Here is a 25,236-nt window from a genome sequence, read left to right as displayed (position 1 = left end):
ATGATCTTCCATGGAAGAAGGCCATGAAGTCACAGACAAACTGCAGAAGTTACAGTAAGGACTCTTGCCCAGACAGCTGGGGAAAAGGATTGATTACAGTATGGATGAATTTCCTCTTCCTTTCCACAGGTATGAGGATTGTAAAAAAGCACATGGCCTTAGAATCCAAATGGAGAGGTCTGTGCTGTGCTAAAAGCCTAATAAACCTAGTTTCCCAGGAGGGAGGGAAACTCTAGTTAATTAGAACAACTAGAGCCTGTTTGTCCACTGGCTTACCCCTTGTGTGTTCATTTATACCTGTGTGTGGGAGTGTGTGTAATCATTTACCTTTTTGCTTTGCACACTGTAAATGACACCCCAAGGAATGAGGCAATGGAGATTCAGGCCCAGAGCATCTGTTTTTCCATGTAGAAACCTGGCCTCTGTTACAGCCTCCTTGCCCACATCCAGAATCCAGTATTTGCAGATGTATTGGTCTGGACAAACAAAAGTCTCTGGTGTACACAAAGGCTCTAGGAGGTGGTGGTGCATGTAAACATGTACTATGGGCAGATATTTGAGTGTGGGTAATTGCACCTTCAGATGAATATCCTGAATTCACAAGTATGGCAGGCACTCATTAGGGACACATCTGAAAATTTGGCCTATGCATGCAAAATGGAAAGGGAGATTTTGCTGAATTGGAGGTGGACTATAAAAGCTGCCATTATTATAAGGAGATTTTTGCATTACAAACCCAGCTTATTTAATATATTAACCATTTTAAATATCATAGGGCTGAATTGTGGCACCCAGTATCCTCACTGGTGAGGCAATTTATTTTATTAAAACACAATCATTAGACTGTTTTCAGCCATTTTGCAGCTAGAGAATTGCAGAATATTTTGCCTCAATTGTTAATATTAAAAATAACATTTGCATGTGCTTAGTTCTTATAGCAGGCTATGCCCTTTTGGTATTTTGAAAACATAAAAAACAATAACAGCTTCAAAGCAATGAAGATATTTTAGTTTGAATGTGCATCATTATCTCAATGTTATAATAATTGCTTCATGAAAATGCACAGCCTGATTTTAAAAATGAGAGAGGGAGGGGCTGCAGATCACATCTGTTTCGTATGCACACTTGCATATATCTGAGTATGTGAGTGCCCATACAAATCAGGTTTGTTCATATACAGGCATATGTGTTCATCCCACTTGGGCACACATCAGATTTGCATGTTTTTTGGTGGTAGATGTCCGCATAAATGGTTCACAGACCTCTGGCCTCTGTCTTGTAAAATCAGGGGCAAAGTTACTCCTAAGGACATTCTGCATGAAAAAAAAATTCTAAACCAAAAATTAAAATTCTGCACACAATATTTTAAAATTCTGCAAAATTCTGCATATTTTATTTGTCAAATAAATGTGGAGGCTCCAACATGGCACTGGGGAGCACAGGCCACTGGCTTCACAGAGGTGGGAGATGACTGTGCAGCTCCTCCCATCCCAGACACTGACTCAGAAATGAGGCTGCACCCAACCCTGACACAGTGCAAGGATGGGGCCTACTCCAGAAACACCCCAGGGCCCTGCCCCTCCATGCCAGGTACACCAGGTAGGCTCAGCGAGGCAGGAACCAAGCGTGAAGGGGCTTAGTGTGGGGGGATCCATGTGTGGGTAGAGAGTTCTGGATGGGGGAATCTGGGTACAAGCAGCTCAGTGGGGGATCCGGGTGCAGGGGGGATCTGGATGCACCGGGACTTGGGGGGGGTTCTGGGTGCAATGGTAATGAGACTCTGCAGGGGGGTCCAGGTGAAGGTGGTTGGGGGTCAGCATGGGGAGGATAGAACTAGGCAGGGGAGTCAGGAGGGGCAGTGCGGGGTCCAAATGCTGGGGAAGCAGGTCTTAGTGGGTTGGGGATCCAGGTGCAACTGGTTGGGGCTTGGTGGGGTGGGGATCTGGGTGTGGATGGTTTGTCGGGGTGGTCCAGGTGCAGAGGCTTGTCAGCTTGTCGGGGTTCTGAATGTGTGTGGTGGGGTGAGGCTCAGCAGGAGGATCTGGGTATGAGGGGATCTGGATGCATGGGGGTTGGGCAGATGGGGGAGCAGCTCCCTGTACAGGGACCCTTCCACCTGCAGCTGAGGAATGATGGTTGAAGGAAGCATGGTCGGGGGGAGTTTGCAGAGTTCTTGCAGCCCGGGGGAGAAATCTGAGGGTGGGTCTGACCTGGCCCCAAATGCCGTGCAGGGGAAGAGGAAGTCCCCTCCTGGCTAGCCCAGCCCAGACTAGCAGCTGAGCTCAGCACAGGGTAGGAGCCACCAGCCAGGTCGTCTCCAGTTCCGCCTCCTGCCCACAGGGATTTCTCTCTCTGCTGGCTGCCCTGGGCACCTAAAACATACTGCTGGGGAGGGTTGCATGACCACTCTTGTGGCTTCCCTTTGCTTCCCCATCAGAAAGTCACTTTCCTGCGGGGAAGCAAAGAAATCTGAGGGGGACATAAATTCTGTGCATGCGCAGTAGCACAGAATTCCCCCAGGAGTACAGTGTTACTCATTATGGTAGAGTTATGATGGCAGTTTGCAGAGGCAAAGTGGTGTAAATGCAGGTCTTGGGAGATCCTGAGAAAGATTCACTCCTGTAATAAGATCTGCCCAGTGCAGGGGTAAGAGGATTCATCAGGGAATGGGTTATGACTCCCTGATTCTGAAGCCATGGCTGTTCTAGTCCCAGCCACATATTTGAGCGGCCCAGGAGTTGCTGTAGTTTATTTCATCTAAGAATTGATAAAGCAGAGTGGAGCTCTGTCCTTCCCCCAAGATATCCCCACTCCTACATGCCCCTCTACTGGGCTAGGCAGTTGTAGGAGCTGGCTTTTCCAGTACTATGTCCGCTGAAAGCTCCCCCTGACCCCAGAGGATTAGGAAAATTGTCAGGTGGCCAGTTATGGCCAAATCTGGGCTTCTTTGCAATGTCTCAGAAGTAGAAAGTAGCCACCAGATCCAAGAAGAGAATCTGGCTCACTTTCATTAGAGCTGGTCGAAATTATATGAGAGTTCATGTTTTCATCACAAACTCTGTTTAAATTTTAATCAAAACAACCAAATTAAAAAAAAAGGAGAAAAATTGTAACATAATTTGTGTATTTCCCGCCTCCCATTTTCCAACTAGCTGCGTTACAGTGCCAAAGTCACACACCATTACAGTCACTCCAGTCTGGTTTGTGGAATGGCAGTTAAGGCAAAATGAAATATTGGTACAATCAGAGATTTCAGTCCAGTAAACTATCGTCCAGCTCAGCTCCCTCATGAGGAAGGCAAGTGAGGATGCTGGCTTGGCTCCTGCATCCTGCAAATGGAATGTGCAGTCAGTGAATTTGAAAGAATAATCTGTAGTCTGAAAATGTGTACATCTTAAATGTTGAAAGTGCCCACATTTCTAAATGGCAGCCTGACAGCGCTACAGACTGGCGCCTTCTGCTTTGCTGCAGAATAGGAACAGGGCAGGTCCCCCCCCCCCCCCACACACACACTCTGCTCCATCAGGGTGCTTCATTCCCAATCTGGAGAGAGCACACTGGGAGACAGGGTAGTGCAATCTCCATGACCATTGGAGACTGCAAAGATGGCCCCAGTTAATGACAGTTGTGACTGTGATTTTTGGGATCTGGACATTTTCCCACCAGAAACTGTACTGAAACTACTACTTTTTTTCATATAGGTCACCTAATAGCTGGTGATTTGTAACAGCTTCCCAGCTGCTCCTGGTCTGGGTCAGGATTCTCGAGGCTATTGGACAGTCTAGTAGATCTCAGTTTTCCTAATTCTTTTCTGGTAGACATCTTAACTATTTCTCTGTTGGCTCCTAATTATACCACTTTGAACTATGCTATGTAATTCCATGTCCCTCTCGCTGTTTACACCTTTTTGTAGATTTTTATCATAGGCCAGCAGCAAATTATGTCTCCCCCAATCCCTAATCATCTTCCTCTCACCTGGAGCAAGGGGGAAGCAGGAAGGATATTATGTCTTGTCTCTGAGCACAATGCTTCCCAGGGCTACCCCTGAGATGATGTCATTGTCCTTCACCTTTTGCACAGGGATATGCCTAGGGTGCAATGTAGCCCATTGATGTGAGAATTGAAAGCAGCAGACGCCATGAATTAGAGTATCTTCCTTTATCTCACAAATCAATTGCTCAAGTTACATAGTTTGACTGAGAATTTGTCAGGATTTTGCATAACAGAGAAAAATCTCCTTCTCTATTAGAGCTGTAGGATTTTTTCCTTTTAATTTTATCTCATGATTTCAATTACTTTTGATAATATGCATGAAGTGTTTTTTTATCTACAGGAACAAAAGGTGAAATAGAAATATGATTCTGTTTTCTGCCTTTTATCCAATATACTGTGCAAAATTATGAGCAGGCATGTGGTGAAGTCCTTTATTTTTTTAACAAAAAGTATATTAAGCAACTATAACTATCAAAGATCAATAAATAAGCAAGATGTAAGAAATTTAAAAGTATTAAAGAAACATTTCTGAATAGAATTGGGATGTTTAAACATATAGTTATAAGTTTTTTTTCAGTAGTGTCCTCTGGTTAAAACATACAATATTAAACAGTTTGCCATAAGAAATTATCTGTTAAAATAATTAATGTAACAAAATCACTTCCACTATTTATCTCTTACTCATACTTCTGAATCTTAAGAGAAACCTTGGTTTTAAGTGCATCTCAGGTTAACTTCAGAATTTTGTATTTCAAGTTGAAAGGTTGAAGTTACATCTGAATGCTTTATATTTCAGTTGGAGCTAGATTGTGCTACTTTTAGTCCTGTGGAATTATATCATAATCCTAAATAATTCCACTGAAGTTAGTGAAGCCACTTGTCAAGTAAGGTACCACTCACTGGGTGAAATCCTACCCCATTGATATAAATGGGAATATTTCATTGACTTCAGTGGGACCAGAATTTCACCCAATGTGAATAAGTATCATAGTGGAATCCTAGGACTTATTTTCTGTCCAAAACAAAGTTACTGTGTGTTAAGTTTAGTTGTCTTATTTTTAAACCGACACCCCACAGAAGGTTACAGCTAGCATGAGGGAGACACGAATACAGTCAATATATTGTAGTAATCAGAACACTCCCACCAAAGTCAGAATATTAAAGTTCAGTGTTGGAGAAGTGAAATTGTAATTCTCTGTATAGTGTAACATTGGCCAATTTTCTCTCAAGAAGCTCATTTTCATTTTCATGTCCACAGTAAGGAAACTTGAAATAATAACCAGGGAAGAACCTGAAAGAATAAACTAAAAAGAAAAGATAATTAATCCATGAAACAGAAGAAAAGAGAACAAAAATATTTGTATTATGTTTAGTATTATGTATATTTATTATATTTTCTTAATCAGTGGAAGATGAAGGAAAAGAATAGATGTACTCATGTAGGGCTGAATTGTGAACCTGTTACTCCCTTTAAGTAAGTAGCTATTCACAAAAGCAAACCCAGTGACTTCATTAGGTCTACTTGAGTAGGTAACTGCTCACAGTGGGATAAAATGTTTACAACCCATATGATTTCAATGTTTTCATACCCTTACCCAGTAAGGGCTTAGTGTTGTGGAGCACCTATGCGGTGCTGAGCATACTCAATTCCCGCTGAGGTAAGTAGGACCTGAGAGTACTCAGCAGCTTGCTGAATCAGACTCTAATGTGGAGTGTATCTGAGATCATTTTATGAAACATTACATTACTCAAATATAAATTATATTAATTCCGCTGGAAGCCCACCATTAACAAAGTGTTGACTGAAATGCTTAAAGAATGAGGACCATATCCTAATAGAGGGCTGGTATTTGTCCTATGATGACAATATGAATTTGTCCATGACAGATATGAACCCTAATTTCCTGATCCATTTCATTTCCATAGGGGCTATATTTCTCTTCCAAGATCTGGCCAGTGCATCACTTGCTGCAAGAATGAGTTGTGATAGTTAACTGCCAGAAGCAGAGGAAATATGCCCATCCCGGGAGAATTTTGAAGACCATGGTAAGTAATAATTTTTTTAGTTTTCATGTTGATCATGGACCAGAAATTCCAAATAAAGGATCACAACCCTCTTGGCCTGTTTTTATTCTTTTAAATTGATGTTCCTTTGTTTTTTGAAAGGATCTATTTTTTTCTGATCCTTGTGGATGATTTACATTTTAGTAGTCAGAGCAAGTTTGCCTAGGTTCAACATTTATCCCTGCTCCTGTTTTAAACCCTTGTGCATTACCAGTGCTTGGGACCACATGGCTGTGTGAAATTCTATTGATTTTTTTTTTCATGGAATACAGAGATGTAGGAATATGGGGCCAGCAAATGTCACCTTTTTGATCAAGCTTCAAACATCCGTAAGGCAGAAAAGGGGTTAAGGGACTGCAGTTCTCTACTGGAAGTTCTTCATTTAAAGGAATTGGGGAGACTTATTTCCTCCAAATCTCAGTCACAACAACAAGAAAATGAAACTTATAATTTTCTTTACTTGTCTCTCACTATGGAGCCTTTAGATTAGCTTTCTTTTTTTCTAAATTATACCACATATCATTATCTATGACATTTGTGATGGAAGGTTCTAGACGGAAAGCACTTTCAGTGGGAAAATGCTGGGTCCCATGGAGTTAATTAGCTCAATTTAAAACATTTCCCGTAATACTTATATTATGTTGCTTCAGGACAATTTTCACATCATACCATTCATTGCTGAGAAAGGTAAAGTGAAGCAAATACAGGTGCCTCAGCAACCGCTTAATTTTCTGCAAGCCACTCTCACTGATCAGTCCAGACAATCTCTGAAGTGAAATCTAAAAAAGAATCCCCCAAAGCTGGCCTTCTGCTCTTCCTGGCACTAGAGACTTCCCTTCCCTTGTAAGACCTGGGAATCTTTCATGACAGATCGAGGAACAATGTTATAGACCGGGGTGGCCAAACTTGTGGCTTACGAGCCGCATGCAGTTCTTTTAGGGTACGTCCATACTACCCGCCCGGGTCGGCGGGTAGCGATCGACTTCTCGGAGTTCAATATATCGCGTCTCATCTAGACGCGATACATCAAACTCCGAACGCGCTCCCGTCGACTCCGGAACTCCACCACCGCGAACGGCGGTGGCGGAGTCGACGGGGGAGCCGCGGACTTCGATTCCGCGGCGTGAGGACGGGTAAGTAGTTCGAACTAAGGTACTTCGAGTAGCGTAGCTGAACTTGCGTACCTTAGTTCGAACCCCCCCCAGTGTAGACCAGGCCTTACAGTTAGTGTGGCTCGGGGAGCCCACCACACCCCCCGCTCTTCTCTGCCTACCAGACTTGTGGGGAGGGGGAGAACTCAGGACCTTTGCCTTGCATGGGGTGGTGGGGCAGGGGGTTCTGCCCAGTGGGGAGGTGGGTCTCAGGACCTCAGCCCCATGGGGCACACCTACCAGGTCTCAGGGCTTCAGCAAGAGTGGGGCTGAAGCCCCAAGCCCCAGCAGGTGCCTCCTGCGGGGCAGAAGCCCCAAGCCCTGAGGGGTGCGCCCCAGCTCTCAAACTTTTGAAGATTGTCATATGCAGCTTGGAGGGTCAGTAAGTTTGGCCGACACTGTTCACATTCAGATCCTGTTCCTAGCTGAATGAGTTTGACCCTAGCTGCTGCACTGATATTACATATTATGTTGCAAACCATTATACATTACTTTGCCTTGAAAAGTACAATATTTTAGATCATTGACTGAACAGGGGAAAAATAATGATGGTACGAAAAAGAGAGCTGATTAAAAAATCGTCCCTACCATCCATCTGTTCTCTTTCTCTGCTATATTTCTCTCCTTTTCCTTTCTTTTCCACTGGCAATGGCAAAAAGTTTGAGTGCAGCATACTCATGTATATTTGCCCAGTTCCAACCCAACTGCTATTGAAAGGCTTTTGTATCTTTCCCTAAACTGTAAGGTTTATAGAAAAAATCCCTTCATTTCCACTATTTCAATACTATTTTTAAATGAAACTACCTTTTAAATGGATGTGCAACTGAAATTTTAGGACAATTATAAAACTAAATATGACCTGAATAGCAGGTCATATTTAAGTACTTTTCCCAAAGAAATCACCACTGAGGAATTTTAAATAAAGAGTAGCTGAGGATGTGTCAAATAAAGGGGCATAATTATATGTCTGTTGTGGTCCAGCATATTGTCATATTTTACATTTCAGTGTCCAGAGCTGCACTTTTCACATAATCAATATTGATGCAAGCGATGTTATTCTTGTCTTACTGTATTGTAAAAATAATCAAATTCCATCGGTAGTGTGTGTGTGTGGGGGGAAAAGTCTAGTTCTATCAATAACAGAAGAAAGAACTACAAAGAGGCAATCAAGAGAAAACACCCAGCCCAAAGCACCCTGCACCCTTTAGGGGAGGTGTTTAAAATCAAACTTTATTTCCTAAATTTTTCCACTGTTGCTACAATCAGTGCACTAGAATTGCTAGTGACTGTGTCTTCTGGCTATGTGCTGACCAGGGCTAGATAACATAGGTTAAAACACTAGTAGCTGACCTACGCTGCACTCTTACTACTATTAATGCTGGTGGAGCTAACTTGTAGCAAACGTTGGGAAGAAACCATAGTGTAGACAAATGCCATGGCTTTGTAAAAGCATTGAATGCAGAGGCAGGGTGTGGTCTCCTAGTAAGAAGTGTACATAAACTATCAGTAGTGTCAATTGGCCAAGAGTTGGAAAATAACCGGACTTTTGATGCCTCGAGAGGATGGACTTTTGAATGGTGCATGGTAGGCATATCCAGATGGGCTCAGAAGAAGAATTTTTTTTTTCAATGAACAAACACATGAATGAAGATTTATTACAAGGATCTACAATAAATTGAACTAAAGGCTTTCCTGTCATTTGACCCAAAAGCTGACAGCAAAATAGGAAACTGAACGGCAAGGATAACATGTTAGTCAAGCTAATTTTGTTGCTGTTTCTGTACATGGCTAATGTAGCTAAGTAGAAATATATCATTTTATGCTCAAAGAAACCACTTACACTTATGAAAGAGAAATGTTAAAATACAGATGTCAAAGTGTCATAATAATCATTATTCTGTCTGCTTAGGAAGAACAGTAAGTATTGGGAGGGAACTACTTTATGTTGTTGACAAGACTACAACTGAAACAGTGAAAGAGTAGATGAGATTTCTCTGTCTCCTGACAATGGCAGCTGCATTAATGAGGGATGGTGGAATTATCTGTGCTCAGGGGAAACATGTCTGGACACTGGGTTTTCTCTGGCCATGGCTGTGGATCTCGATTCCACAAGACATTAGAATGACCATAGATGTTTCTGTAGGTCCATCTCTTTATGCTACATTCTCCCACAAATAACTAATTTAAATGGAAAAGGAAGGCAATTTAAATCACTGGACATGCAAAATGTCATGTCAATGAACACAAACCACAATGAAGAGAACCATCCAAGCAAAATATGAAATTATGTAATAAAGACAAGTGCAAAGTACTTTCACTTAGGAAGGAAAAATCAGATGCACAGCTACAAAATGGGGAATAACTGGTAAATTGTAAAGTGGTGTGGGTGTACCATGGATTTATACAGAGGCAATATGATATTTAAGACAGAAAATATCATATTGCTTCTATATAAATCCATGGTATGCTCACACCTTGAATACACCTTGTGCAGATGTGGTCGTCCCATCTCAGATATATTGGAATTGGAAAAGGTTCAGAAAAGGGCAACAAAAATGATTAAGAGTATAGAATGTCTTCTGTATGAGGAAAGGACTGGGGAGGGATATGAAAGGACTGGGGAGGGATAGCTCAGTGGTTTGAGCATTGGCCTGTTGGACTAGATGACCTTCTGAGGTCCCTTCCAACCCTAATCATCTATGATTCTATGAGAGATTAATAAGACTGGGACTTTTCAGCTTGGAAAAGAGGTGACTACAAGGGTATATTATAGAGGTCTATAAATTATGACTGGTAAAGAGAAAGTAAATAAGGAAGTGTTATTTACTTCTCATAATACAAGAACAAGAGGCCACCAAATGAAATTAATAGGTAGCAGGTTTAAAATAAACACAAAGTATTTTTTCACATAACACAGTCAGCCTCTGGAACTCCTTGCCAGAGGGTGTTGTGAAGGCTAATACTATAATGGGGTTCAAAAGGGAGCTAGATAGATTCATGGAAGATAGGTCTATCAATGGCTATTAGCCAGGATGGGCAGGAATGGTGTCCCTAGCCTCTGTTTGCCAGAAGCTGGGATTGGGTAACAGGGCATGGATCACTTGATGATAACCTGTCTGTTCATTCCCTCTGGGGCACCTGCCATTGTCCACTGTCAGAGGACAGGATACTGGGCTTGATGGACCTTTGGTCTGACCCAGCATGGCCATTCTTATGTTCTTAAGTATCAGAGGGGTAGCCGTGTTAGTCTGTATCCACAAAAACAACGAGGAGTCCAGTGGCAGCTTAAAGACTAACAGATTTATTTGGGCATAAGCTTTCGTGGGTAAAAAACCCACTTCTTCAGATGCACCATGCACCATGCATCTGAAGAAGTGTGTTTTTTACCCACGAAAGCTTATGCCCAAATAAATCTGTTAGTCTTTAAGCTGCCACCGGACTCCTGATTGTTTTTGGTAAGGTGTAGGAACTGCAGAAAAAGGTTGAGGATTTGTAATAGATTACAAATCAAATATGAGTCAACAATGTAATGCAGTGGCAATAATATAATTCTGGGATGTAATCGCAGGAGTGTCATATGTGAGACACAGGAGGTGATTGTTCCACTCTGCTCAGCATTGGTGAGGAGTCAGATGGAGAATTGTGTTCAGTTTTGGGCACCACACTTTAGGAAAGATGTGAACAAACTGAAGAGAATCCAGAGGAGAGAGAAAAGGTTTAGAAAACGTGACCTATGAGGAAAGGTTTAAAAAACTGGGCAAGTTTAGTCAGGAGAAAAGAAGACTGAGGGAGGACTTGATGGTAGGCTCCAAATACTTTAAGGCCTGTTATAAAGAGGATTATGATCAACTGTTCTCAATGTCTACTGAAGGAAGGACAAGAAGTAATGGACTTAATCTGCAGCAAGAGAGATTTAGGTTAGATCTTAGGAAAAACTTTCTAACTTTCTAAGGATAGTTAGGTTCTGGGATAGGCTTCCAAGGGAGGTTGTGGAATCCCCATAGAATCATAGAAGATTAGGGTTGGAAGAGACTCAGGAGGTCATCTAGTCCAACCCATCACTGAAGGTTTTTAAGAACAGGTTGCAAAAACACCTGTCAGGGACGGTTTAATTGTACTTGGTCCTGCCTCAGTGCAGGGGTCTGGATTTGATGACTTCTCAGTATTCCTTCCAATCCTACATTTCTGTGATTCTGTGAAAACACTATGGTCCATTCCTCTACTGAATGATAAGGAATGTGAAGCACTGCAGTGTGCTGGAGGTAGAGAGCAGAAGTATTAAGTAATTTTTGCAACATAAAGAGTAACCACAATCTCAGAAATAAGTGATCAAGATATTGTCTTGTGATTTCCTGATTGTGTGCAAAGTTTTCAAGACTCTGTTAATAGGCCTTATAAAAGGACTCGGCTGATGGGGAAAATACTGGGAGCACATGGGGACATGGCTGGAGTTCAGTGCACTCCAGCTATTCTGGGATGCGTCTGTGGAACCATTACAGGCAATATAAATTAGAGCATTCCTGGGTCCAGTCAGACTTATGTTGGGGACGACTTCAGTACCCAGCCAGTGCAAAAATCCAGAGCACAAATATGGTGCACAGCCAAATTGGCTCTCCCTGTAATGCCCTCCGCTCTTGGACTCACTTTCTTAGAGGCCGAGCTTACAATTGGAGGTCCCCTTCTCCATGTTGGGTTAAAAAAAACCAAAAAACAAAAATACCTTTTTTGATCCCAGATCCAACCTACCAATGTGAGTTCAGAGTTCAATATGACTTTTTGTGTGTGTGTGTGTGTGTGTGTGGATTTTGGAGGTGTGTTCAGGGAAGTATGTCAGGAGGTGTGTCATTTGTAATCTTAACTTTGGGCAGCTACTGTTGCTCCATAATATCACATTCATTTATTTAATCTGCTAGCTTCCTATAAGAATTTTGTTGTTATTTAACATTTCAAATTTGCTGTCTTGAGATCTTTGGGGGGCGGGGGTAAGTGTAAAGTGTGTATGATACCAATAATAACTTTCATACAAACTTTAAAATAATTTTAATACTAATTTGTTATGCTGCCAAAATACTCAATATTGCAGTGCTTAATCATAGCTTAATTAAAATAGTACAATAATTATATGAGATAAGATTCAGATTCTCTGTTACTTTTCACCTGTGCTTCACACATTCCAGGCTATTTCTCATCTACAACCTCTGTATGCAAAGATTTTTTAAAATTATTTATTTATTTATTTATTTATTTATTTATTTTGCATCTTCCTTATATGAGAACACAAGGTACCATTCTGGGGTTTTGTTTCAGCTATGGGACCAGTTCTTGGTTAAAGTGTTACGTTAACTTTGTTAGTTACTGCCTTTCCTCCACTCTAGTTTTTTTTCCCCACATACATGTCAGTGAGTGAAACCAAGTATAAAAATACATATAACACCAAACATGGCAGTGCTTTCTCAGAAGAGGGACTTATAGTAGTGGAGATGGCATTTGTATGGTGTGTAGCTGGCTGCACATCCAAACTCATGATCACTTGCCAGCTAACCCAAATGAAACAGTCTGACTAACTTATGAATGGGCATGATGCCATCTGAACACATGGACATGAGTTCAAGCTGCCAAGAGACCACGTCTGAGCATCAAATGTGTTTGCTGAGTGTTGGGTATCCAGCCTAGAATTCCAAACAGCTGTCCACACTGAGGTTATGCATCAGTGGTTAGGGGAATGTAAAAATGCTAATCTAGCACTTGGTTGGATTTACTTAGAAAAACATTAAAATTGTCTCCACCACTACACAGAGATTTTGGCCCTGTTATATGAAACAGGATGTTGTGTAGGGAGCGGATAGAGATTCCCAACAGCACCCTTTATTATCTATCTGACAGCAACTAGCCAAAATAACAGCAATCTTTCTGCTGAGATGCCAAAAACATATTGGCTGTTTTCTAAGTGTTAGTGGCTACAGCCATTTCAGATGTGCCTCATTTCAATCCTGTAAAGCTATCACCAATACCAAGCCCTAGAAGACGGACGACACAAGGGGAAGCTTTGTATTATATATTCAGTAACAAGCCCTACAATTATGGCATCAAGACAAGTACAATACTTCCTTTTCAGTAGTCCTGGGAATGCTCAGGTGGGAAAATACCCTACATTCAATAGAAGAAATAATTATTGTCAGACTTTTTTTTATCTCCATCAACATTACATGAAACATCTTTATTTTTAAAAAGTCTGAAATTTATCTGAGAGCTGCTTGTTTCTTACTAGAGCTATGACATGAACCATTGTGAACAAATCCTCAGGGCACGAGCTCAAGGTCATTCCATATTCCCAGTGTCTGCCAATTTATCCTCAATCTGAATGTGCCCAGTGGGATCCCAGTGAAAACCAAAGTTTGGTCTTAACTACTGTGATGGAGCAAGGATGGATGCACAGAGGAAGGTACTGAGAGCAGTATGTTTAGCTCCAGGCTAGCAAAATCCTAGTACCATGGGAACCAAAATGGCAGTTGCTCCAGGCTAACAAGCACCCTGGGCAAATAAGAAACTTTCTAGAGGTACCGGAGAGAGCTACATTGATTGGAGCACCTGCAGCCAATCACAGCAGGCTCAGGGCAAGGCACCTGGTATAAAAGAGAGCTCCAGTCTAGGGAGGAGGAGGAGAGAGAAGAAAAGGCATGAGGAGCTGGGAGGAGCAAGAGACACAGGAACTAAGAACTGAGGGGGGTACTACTGGGGGATGAGGAAAACACCATACAATCAAGCAGCATCAGACACCAGGAGGATCCTGTGGTGAGGGATGGGGAAAAGGGGAGGGAGCTGCTAGCGGTCAAGCGCAGTTTACAAGTAGCACACTAGAGAGACTGACTGCAATCACAGGGCCTGGGCTGGACCGAGAGAGAGGGGGGCCTGGGTTCCCCTAGCCCCCGCTACTCCTAATCAGACATAGGAGTAGTTGATCCAATCTATGGGTTTCATCCAAGGGGAAAACCACTGAGGGGAAGAAATCCGCCAATAAGCGCAGGACCTACTAGAGGAGAGGAGGAACTTTGCCACACTACATATTTAGTCATTAAAATTAAAGGGACTAATTTTTAGAGGTGTGGAGCACCTGCATCTCCTTTCAGCCCATGCTACAAGTGCTCATCTATGAAAATCATGCCTCTTTTATGTAAAACCCTAATGTTAGGCTCCCAGATTTGAAAATGTTGGCTTAAGTTGTAGTATAAATTATACAGGAAAATCTGCAATGTTTCTTCTTTCTCCTTTTTGTATGAAAACTCTCCATGTAATATTCAAAATAGTGATGATGTAAAAATGGCACCATCTGTGTCAGTTGAACTGCTCGCTGTATGCAGTCAGAATCCTACTTGATTCAATGACAAGAAGATGTTTTTATTCCTTTGCACTCATGTTAGCTAAGCAGAGCCAATATCACCATTGAAGAATGAGCTGGATGCTAACTACATTCAAACAGCAGAATCTTTATTGATAATGCACAACCCAGAAACAGCATAACTTGGCCTTCAGATCCCAAACTTAGCCTGCAGGGCTGTCCTTTGAAAATAAAACCTGCTCTTTATGTATAGCCTCAGCAAAATTGATATAGGCATTATTGAGTGACAATAAAAGTGGGATCCTTTGATGCCATTTCTGCAGCCACTTTTTAGGTGCTGCACCTACAAATCCTACCACTCATACCCACACATTGAATGTTCAGTTACAGTAATTACATGTGTGGTTTGACACATAATTATGTACGCAGCTTTCCTTGCACTTGTCCATATCAAAAAATATAAGCAATAATCTTTTAAGCTCTTTGATAAAATCACCGTGATCTACTCTGCGTATTTGTAATGGGCAGGGTATTTCTCTGTTTTGTCATTGGGATGCATAACCCAAACACAAGTTTACTCAGTCATACTGTCTGTTTCAATAAGTAATTAATTATTAATTCTAATACAGGTTGCTTTGATGGTAAGTTTCATTATGCTGAGAGATCCATTTGTGCAATTTGTCTAATTTACTTGAACAATATATGACCTTATATCGTTGCATTAAGAAAACTAATGTTTTTAAGTAAAAGTTAATTTATTGAAATCAGACAGACTGTAACAGCTGTGAGCTGAGTAAAGTGAAACACTCACTTGATGGATGAAATAAAAGTTAAACTGGAAATGAATAGGATAATTACCCAGAATTGGTTTATACTACAGCACCTTCCTTCCAAGGATTTCAGTGTTTTTAGAAACATTAATGACTGAAGCTTTGTGATACCCCTGTGAGATAGCAAAGAATTAGTTATCTACATTTCAGCTGCAAGACAGAGAGATTTAAGTGACTTTCCCAAATTCACATAGGAAGTCTATTGCAGAACTGGGTACAGAATCCAGATCTTCTGGTACCCAGTCCTGTAACATAACCTACACCTGACTTTTTCTTGAATTGTTTGAATAAACATTTGTTCCATATGGAGTTTGCTTTGTGAACAGTGCAGATTGTGGAATACATTTGAACACTTCATATTTCATGCACGGCCAGATTCTGATACTCTTACTCATGCTGAATATTATCTTACTCCATCATTAAAGTCTAGTGGAATATTGATGCTTTATTTTTTTACCCAGTTAGAAATGCTATTTGCTGTCCAGATTATGTGATTGTCTTTTGTGCAGAATCTTTTAGCATATTGTAGAAGACACTTTCATGCCTGGCTGACCAACCCAAGTAAGAAAGCTACCCAGGCTCCCAAACCACTCTGTCCTGTTTATAAAGATACCTCTCAATGGGTAAGATCAGAGACTTATGGGAAATTAGTCTTTTACTTCCATTCTCCCTTTATTTGTATCAGGAGGGAAAGTGAACCTGCTTGTCTTCTATTAATAGAGCTGGTCAAATATTTAAAAAACAGATTTGTAAATAAACTTATGAATAAATGACTTGGATTCAATTTGCTGCTATTTGTGTAGCCATATTTGTGAATATTCGGATATATTCCCAGTATTCATCAAACTGTTTGTGAATTCCTTAAACTTAATGAACTTGTATTGGAAGTGTATTATTCATTATTCTCCCGCTGAAAAAGCTTAGATTCAAGTTATGTTTACTTTCACAAATAGTATTTGGCCAACTTCATTAATAAACATTAAATAGATCCCTGCAATTCTCCAATCAAAGACACTATTTCAGATGACTTTTTTTAATGTCCCCCTTACCATTTTTTCCCTCAATAAAATCCTACCTAGCTTGTGCCATATTTGACTGTTTCTGATGATAGGCGTTTTGGCATCTTCTTCCCATTGGAACTTCAGCAGCCTGCTTTCAATCTGTTCAGCCAGACTGTATATTTTTTCTTTTCTTTTCTTGGACTTGGATATTTTTTCTTTTTCTTCTGGATAGAGCAGAAAGTGACTTGCGGATTTTATCAAGAAAAACTGTAATATCTATTAGAATATTTTCTCTTTATGATTTTCTTTTTGTAACCTTTGTTATTACCAGCAATAGGGTATTAGTGATGACTGAAATATGAAAATTATAAATACATTATTTTAAAAGTTAGAAATACACATTCTGTGCTAGCAGTCAGCAGCTGTTAGAGAGTTCAGTGGAGTGGAATAGTAACTTTTTACCAAGAGTGAATTGAATGCACATATGACTTACATGTGTATTTTGCTCTTGTTCACAAAGGGTAATAATGTATAGATAGGCATGGGTCTCTAGATTTTTGGATCATTTAAAAATATTTAAAATACCAGACAAAACCGTTAGCTGTAAAATATATAAGATTAACATTTATTCAGTAGTTTTCAGGAAGTAGTTTATCATAATGTTGATCCATGTGATTTATTTTGGTATTTAATATATCATATTGCGTATTGTGGTTTGTGGGGGTCTTGAGCAGAAATGGATTTTATTGGTTCATATGGGCTGTTCACTGCCAGTAACTCAACCTACTCTCTTACCTATAAATCATTAAAATATTAAATGACAATAAAACATCCCAAATTGCTACTGTGAAAGCAAATGTGATATCACAGACACTAGCCTGGTATTACTGAAGGAGTCAGATAAATAGAGGCTGATTCTAAGAGGGGAAGGCTTTCTGTTTACAACACTAGTCTCACATGTCTTCATAATAGTCAAGGATTTAAAAGAAAATGAAGAAATCCCATCACCGTAGCTGTGTTTCAAAAAACATTATCTTTTGTAAAGTTTGACTGCATGTTAGTGGTTATTCTGAATTTATTCTGAACAAAGAGATAATAGAGCAGGACCAGGACAGTCCTTTCAAATTTGCAGATGCACATGTTTAAAGAACTCAGCATTTTTATTATTCTTTTTAAAAGTTTACTGACAATCAACAGAACTAATCTGTTTAGAATTCAAATCTGAATATGTTTAAATAGCCATTTAGTCCTAAGGGAAACTGAATCAGGGTTAAATTGAACCATGCAGATTTGTATCCTTTGATGGTCATTTATCATTACAGATAAAATTTGCTGTACTGACTGAGCAAAACTAAATCCAGCAATATACCCATTCCATTCTTGACTATGATTTTGCCTGTAAGGAACAAACCATGTGTAATATATATAAATTACAAATTGAAACTAAGTGCACATTTCTCTCTATCTTTCAATATAAGCTTCTTGAACCAAGGGCACAGACTGCTTGACCAGTGAGCCGTGTGATAAAGCACAAACAGCGCAGGAAATGAAAACCCTAGGAGCAGCAGATGATGTGGGCAGGAGGCACAGGTATTTCACTCAACTCTATCTGGTTCACTCCCCAGGCACACAAAGAAAACTTAAACATTATTTACTCAACCGTGTGCCAGTTAAAACCAATATCTCTAGACCATCTGTTCAGGAAGATGACCTCATGGAACTTTCTGCCCTAACATTACGTCAGCATAATTCTGGCTAATCAATCTCTGCTTGATCACATTGTTTTAAAGTATTCCTTAGTGATAGGGAGGATTAAAGTAAGTACTGGAAAGTTCATATTAGTTGGATTTTCAGCATATGTTTTAGGAAACAGAGTCCTGTCCGTAGCTGATATAAGTCAGTGTAGCTCTACAGAAATCACATGAGCTATTCTGACTTACACCAGCTGAGCATCCATCCCATATATGTAAAATATATCAGGACCATAATCATACCATAATATCACTTTAATATGTCCATTACCAGGACACTCCAAGAGACTTTACAAGGGGATGGACTTTGATGATCTACCCAGTCTTTTTCCATCTGTAGCTACTATGATCCTGTTATGTGGTCATTTTAAAATACAGTGGTGGTAATTCCAGTTGCTATGATTGGAAAATAGTGTGGTGCTGTCCACTTAACATGGACATTTTTTTCAATACTAAGTCTGCTTATGTGTCAAATATCTAATACCTCAAGCTGGCTGTGGGTCATAACCAGAGCTGTCTCTAGGGTACAGAGAATTGGGGTGACTGTCCTTGGGGCACTTTGGGGCCCTGCAGGAGGTGGGCAGGGAGGTGAGGCATGAGGCAGGCAGGTGAGTGGGTTGAGGAGGTGAATGGGGAGGCGGCAGGTGGGCGGAGTTGGGGGCGAAGAGGAGCCCCCCTACAGAACCTCTCCCTCCCCCCAGTGCCTCCTGTCCACCGGTGGGCCCCTCCAGTCAACGTCTCCTCCTCCCTCTCAGCACCTACCGTGGAACAGACGTTTCAGCTGTGGCATCAGAAGGTGCTGGGGAGGGAGGAGCGAGGGCCACAGTTGCCAGCTTTCATGTGGTAAATAAGCACCCTAGCTTTCACAACAAGCCAAAAATCAAGCTAATCCCATTTCAAAACCAGGCCAAAACAAGCCAATCCCTAAGAACTCCAACACTCTCTCTGTGACTAGATTCCCCGGCGTGGAGTCTGGGACTGTGGTGGGCCCTCCATGCGCCCCTGACTCTCTCCCCCTCTTGCCCCTGCTTGCCGGGAGCCAATCAAAAAAAAAAAGAAGCAACAAGCTACAGGCCAAAAATTAACCAACAAGCAACTCACAAGCCAATTAAGCCAAAACCAAGCCCAACTTCTGCATCTTTTTCACAGGTTTGGCATGTCTGGTGAGGATGCAGTGTGCTCGGGGGAGGGGGTGGAACTGGGAGAGGAAGAGGCGGGATGGGGGCAGGAAGTGGTGGGCGGGAAGGAGCAGGGCGGGAGTTGGGCCTTGGGGGAAGGGGTGGAGTGGGTAGGGTGACCAGATGTCCGAATTTATAAGGACAGTCCTGATTTTTGGGTCTTTTTCTTATATAGGCTCCTATTAGCGCCCCCCACCCCCATCCCCTGTCCCAATTTTTCACACTTGCTGTCTGGACACCCTAGGAGTGGGGCAGGGCCTGGGTGGAGCTGGGGGGAAACACCCCCTGGCAGATTAGAAACTTGGCACCTATGTCCCGGGCCCTGCACCCCCCTAGGGATGGCCCTGGTCATAACAAAAGAGTCTTGCAAATAAAAAAAGGTAAAGAAATTACTTAAATTCTTTTTCAGTGCAAAGCAAAGAGGAAAACCCTTCAGTGTCTCCACTAGGGACTTTCTGAATGGGATTACATGGAAAGATTGAGCAATGGCCATTCAAATTCACTGTGCGTGAATGCTTGGTTTCCAACTGCTTAACAATGTTCTGTAAGCCTGGAATACTCTGGGAGATCACTAACAGTTGAGTTTTAGTTCCACCTATGTCTACGGACCTGTTCTTTGGGAAGAGCAGCAGCACAGTATAGCGCTACATTTTAATCCATATTTACACCAAAACAGCTTGCTTGCCCACTCTACCTTATATTTCATTTGAGTCTGGCATGTAATCACTTGGCTCAAAGCCAGTTCTCAGTTACATCCCCTGCAGCCCAACTTACCTGTGGGCTGACTTTGGCTCAGCGTTTAATTTCCCGTTTGGTGAAAGCATCTGGCCAGACATTCTAGCACTGAATTTGGTCTCTCTCACCTGATACTTTCACTTATCCCTGTCACTTCCATTTATTCATTTGCACCTTTGTTGCTTTTTGATCTGGTTCCTGTTGGTTGCCAGGCAACCATAACTGTATTGTGCTGGGTTCTGCGGTACTCCCATCACTGAACTGCTGTGCACAGTTAGGTAGTAACTGATGTTAGACTGTATCTTTTATTTTTACCAATGCCCACAAATTGGATGTTTCTAATGAAATAGTGTTTGAATTTTAAAGGATGCAAACTTTACTGATACATAATCAATATCAAGGGAGGGTGGATCAGGAATAAAGCAAGGTGGAAAACAGTGAAATAAAGATGTTTTACTGTGTGTCCTGCACCCCTGAAAACACCTCTGGGACATGACGTGGCTCTTCTGAGGCATCACTCTAATGATGTGGTACATGTTCCGCAGTTTAGACCTGTCTGATCAGGCAGTTAGCAAGCATCAGTGGTATCTAGAAACAGGCAGAAATAGTGGTTGGCTGATTAACTTCATTTTATTTAACCTTCCCTCTAGACACAAAGAGGGTATTTTTTTGCATGTATTCTTTATAGCTCAGTGATATGTGGAGCTCGGGGCTACTGCTGGTGTATCCATTAGGGTTATGTACTTCTTTAGTTGAATCTAGACAGATGGCAGAGAAAACATGTATGAGAGTCAGGAAAAATCACACTAAAAGGATAGAGAAGGAAAGAAAATTTACAATTGCAGGGAATGGATGTATGTCTAATGCCTAGCAGGATAAATCTCACACAAGGGAATTCATTTACATACTATTAAAGTTGACATGTTAATATCAAAGCATTAAAATATGTAAATAGCACAAGCCTGCACCAAATCCTAATTACTGCTTTACATTATCAACTAATTTACTCTTTATGATATTTTATGACTGTTCAGCTGTGTCAGCGAACAATTATGAGACCCTCCTACAATTTGATAACTTCTTTCTTTCTTTCTTTCTTTCCATCCCTCTAGTTTGGAAATGATGAGAAGATGCACATTGTTGAATGTCCTTTTTGCATGAACAACATATGCTCCGGGTTCCTGGTGTTTCACTTGTCTTTCTTTTATCCTGCTTATCACAAAGGCAGATTTATATGCAGGCTAATGAGAACTGACATTTCTTATACTGTCTGCTACAGTTACAGCACAGATTTAATGTTTCACAGGTGTTATATCATTACAAAATAAGCTAGAGGCATATAAGCATTGAGGAAAAACTTAACAATTATTATGATAGAAGAAGATGCTTCATTTTATGAAGTATTGTACCTTTTGAGTCATAAAGTCTTTATGGCAGGGAAGAAATTTATCATAAAATCTGTACTGTCAACCTGGAATAAGACTTTCTCCTCCCCTGCTCCCACTAACTTAAAGCATTTATTGAAATCAAAAACTGGTGGTGTGACATTTCTTGATTTCAGTAAAAATGTCTGACATTTGATCATGTTTTATTCATTTCAAATAGTTGCTTTAAATTAAAAGGAAATATCTTTGGGATGTGACACTGCTTTTTGTGGTGAGTCTCATGGTTTATGACAAGAAACGTAATGTTGCTTACAGCTGCTCAAGACATATCTGATCACGTCATGTCAGTAAGTGTTGACAAACAAGCAAAAAGAGCAGTTCTGTTGGAAAATCCAAAATGTAGGGCCAGATCCTTACGCCGTCAAAACCACCATTAAAGTCAAAGTTTTATCTGCATTAGGATATGGTACTTAGCCCTTAGTCTGAATAATGTACCCAGTTGTACCTGTCAAATGTTTACCTTTTTAAAAAAAACCTATGCCACAGGGATCATAATTACTAAGTGTTCATAAGGGGCCAGATCCTGTTAAATGCCAAGCACCCTCAACACCCATGGAAATAAGTGGGAGGGAGCTCAACTCTTTCAGGATCAGGACCATAGTACAAGAACATACAGTCTGACTAAAGAACTGATATTGATAGCAGAATAAAGGGAACTGGGAAATAAATAGAAACAATTTCCACTGAAGTGAAAGTTTGGAGCCAAAAGGCACATACAGAACCATTTTAAGCCAAGGGCAGATGACACGGGATTCAAAATTTAATGAGCCTTAAATGCCATAGAATGTGCCAGAGGTACAGTTACAGCATCAAGGCTTTCCACGACTTATTTAAAAGGCCTGTTTATAATGCACAAGATCATCAGTTCAATCTGAAGATGCAGGGATGGAGCCCAGAACCATTTCAGATGGTCGCAGTAATCCATTCCAACTCAGATTTTATTTTAACTGTGGGAGTTCCTAAGCCTCATTGCCCAATGCCGCACACCCTTCTCGTAGAAGCTTCACTTCACATCCTCTGACTGCTCACCTATATGACACAGCCCGAAGCTCTAAAAGATGCCTTGCAGTAGGTTGCATCCACTGTTGGTTAGAGTCTCCCTGGCACGTCTTGGAATGTGAAATGTTTCACTATGTTCCAGAATCTTTGTTGCTCTTCCTGTTTGCTCCTCCTAAATTTATGTCTTGATTATTTTCAGTGGTGCTGAGCATCCAGAGCTCCCACTGGTCACTTATTTTGGTGTTTAAGTATGGTTTTAGGCCCTGTCTCTTGATGAGTTGGGTTTAATAACGTTGGCCTTAATGCACGCTACTCTTTTTGGCAACCTGCCGCTAATAATGCCCTGAATTGGTCCACCCTTTAAATATCTAATTCTGCCAAAGGGAATTATAATGTATATCTGTGATGCTATATAAAATAACAACAATGGGGTGGGTGCTGCCTTTCAAAGGCACAGGTGGGCTAAGAGGTTCCTAACTGCACCAGAGTCCTCTAGAACAATTCTGCTTTATGAGGTAGGAAGACTCATGGGGCTGGAGGGCAGCGAATTCAGTAGCATTCCTACTCATGTTCCAAAACGGAGCAGTGTGTGCTTCCTCCAGTGCCAGATGGCAATATGTGCATGGGGGGCTAGGGGCCTGCTCAGACCCTCATGCCAGCTGGCATGCCCCTTTAGCGTCATGTCAGCTGGTTTCCAGGCCTAGTGCTAGGTCTATCCCTTGCCTTCTCCCTATGTGCGAACATTAGGGAGAAAATATTTGTGATGCCATCTTCCCCTTCCCCAAATGAATGCTCATGTGAAGTGCAGAGCAGGATTTTGCCTTTCATAAATAACCCATTTAAAATACAAATAGTTTTCCCAGTGTTTAATTATTGATATTTTCCAAATGGTAATTCAGAGGTAAAGGATAAATGCATAAGTTTTAGGTTCACTGTTTGCAATTTAATAGCACCCAAAAGTAGGGGAAATGCTTTAAAAATATGTAATGAGACAGGGTGGTGGCCCAAGGACTTCTGAATGCCAACTGCCAGAGAGCACAGGGATCCCTTGGGTTCAACAAAAGAATGTCATGTAAGATCTTGACTGAAAGCCTGTGTCACACTGGTCAGCATAATAATTGCAAGATATATGCATGGAAAATATGTTAAGAGTTAAGTATACATACTGAAAACTTTGTTTTCTGGGTCTGTGAGTTAAGACAGGCAGGGCCGGCTCCAGGGGTTTTGCTGCCCCAAGCAGCCAAAAAAAAAAAAAAAAAGCCGTGATCGCGATCTGCGGCAATTCAGCGAGAGGTCCTTTGCTCCGAGCGGGAGTGAGGGACCCTCCACCGAATTGCCGCCGAATACCTTAAAGTGCCGCCCTGCAACGGAGTTGCCGCCCCAAGCACCTGCTTGGTAAACTGGTGCCTGGAGCCAGCCCTGAAGACAGGTCACCAAAGGGTAATCCACATACTCCTGGAAGGCAGCAGGGGAAGAGACACTTGTCTCACTTTGGCTGGTCATATGCAAATTAAGTCTTCTATCATTCACAATGAACACACATTTTCAGTCTGAGAAAAATGCTGATCAATAGATTATGGGAGCTGGCATTAAAAACAAAAACAGCAGGAGTTATCCTGTTTTAGGGGTAAGACAATGAATTTTTGAAACTATATCTGGGGTACAAATTAACCCCTATATTTTTCTCTAATTTGTGAGGACAATCTGCCAGCAGGCTTGATCTTATAAAACAGGGTCCCAGCCAAACTGGTTGAAAATGCTGGGGCAAGAACATGGGTCAGCTATCCTGTAGGAGATAAGGGAATGCCTTGTTAGTTCATTTTAATCTCTAGAAAGTGTGTTATCATTTTGTTTTATATGTAACCACTTGTTTCCAGTATTCTTACTGACTATCACTTGAATCTCTGTTCTTTGATAAAAAAATTCTTGTTTTCACTATATCTATAACTATATGTATAGCTATATCTATATCTTGCTGTATGTTAAGCAAAGTGGGGATGCTGAACTGAATATCACAAGCTGCTGTGTACTATTCCTTTGGGAATAGCAGATCTAACACACAGGCATAAAACTGTGCGTGTGTGTGCACGCGTGTTTTGAGGGGAAAGATGGAAGGACTGTGGTGGAGAGAGGCAGGAAGATCGACTACCTCATATTCCAAGAGCATAACCTCCCGCAACAGCTACGTATGACTGGGACAATGGAACCATTACTCTCAGGAGTGAGACCTGTCAATGCAGGACCAAATGGCCCAACCCAGAATATATTAGAATGGTCTCAAATATTCATACCTTGAGAGTCAAAAGCAAAACTCAAAACAGCCTACTGAATGGAGGGTAGGAGGGCAAGACAACTCCTTTATTGTGCCTACTTTTAAGATGGAGGGGTGGGGGGGGCACTCAGGTACTCCAGAGATGAGCATGATTTAAATGCCTTGAGGAATAAATTTCCCCTGTTATCTCCAACTGACACTGGAAACTGAGTCAGAAAGTGAAGTGAGTTGCTCAAAGCCACACAGTGAGTCTGCAGTAGGGCAAGGATTAGAATTTAAGGACCTCCTGACTCTCAGTCCTCATCCCAGTTCTACAATGCATTTAAGTATGTGCTGAAGTCCACTGCTAATCAGCAGAACATTTAAGCATGTGCTGAAGTCCATCACCATTCAGCAGAACATTTAAGCATGTGCTTACATGCTTGAGTGCCACTGATATCATTTCTTCTTATAAGCAATTGATTTAAAAAATAAAGCCATG

The 25,236-nt window shown here is 41.2% G+C and overlaps 2 long non-coding RNA genes across 12 annotated transcripts in view; one reads left to right on the top strand and one right to left on the bottom strand.

The window, feature by feature from the left end:
- LOC120384634 overlaps positions 1–25,236 on the top strand; it is a 122,454-nt gene that overhangs the window by 81,353 nt on the left and 15,865 nt on the right. For all 10 annotated transcript variants that reach the window (XR_005588993.1, XR_005588997.1, XR_005588994.1 and 7 more), the window contains exons 2-3: positions 5,920–6,039; positions 17,854–17,965. This is a non-coding gene — a long non-coding RNA (uncharacterized LOC120384634). The remainder of the gene's footprint in view (positions 1–5,919; positions 6,040–17,853; positions 17,966–25,236) is intronic.
- LOC120384635 lies at positions 4,541–20,247 on the bottom strand. 2 transcript variants are annotated; one of them, XR_005589004.1, is made up of 4 exons: positions 20,168–20,247; positions 16,450–16,599; positions 15,403–15,487; positions 4,541–5,297 (listed from the first exon to the last, which is right to left on the bottom strand). It is a non-coding gene; the product is annotated as an uncharacterized LOC120384635 (long non-coding RNA). The 2 variants fall into 2 exon arrangements; XR_005589003.1 differs by having other exon boundaries at positions 20,079–20,222.

The sequence above is a fragment of the Mauremys reevesii genome, linkage group 16, assembly GCF_016161935.1.
Source record: "Mauremys reevesii isolate NIE-2019 linkage group 16, ASM1616193v1, whole genome shotgun sequence".
Taxonomy (NCBI): domain Eukaryota; kingdom Metazoa; phylum Chordata; order Testudines; family Geoemydidae; genus Mauremys; species Mauremys reevesii.
This window is presented reverse-complemented; position numbering and strand designations above follow the sequence as displayed.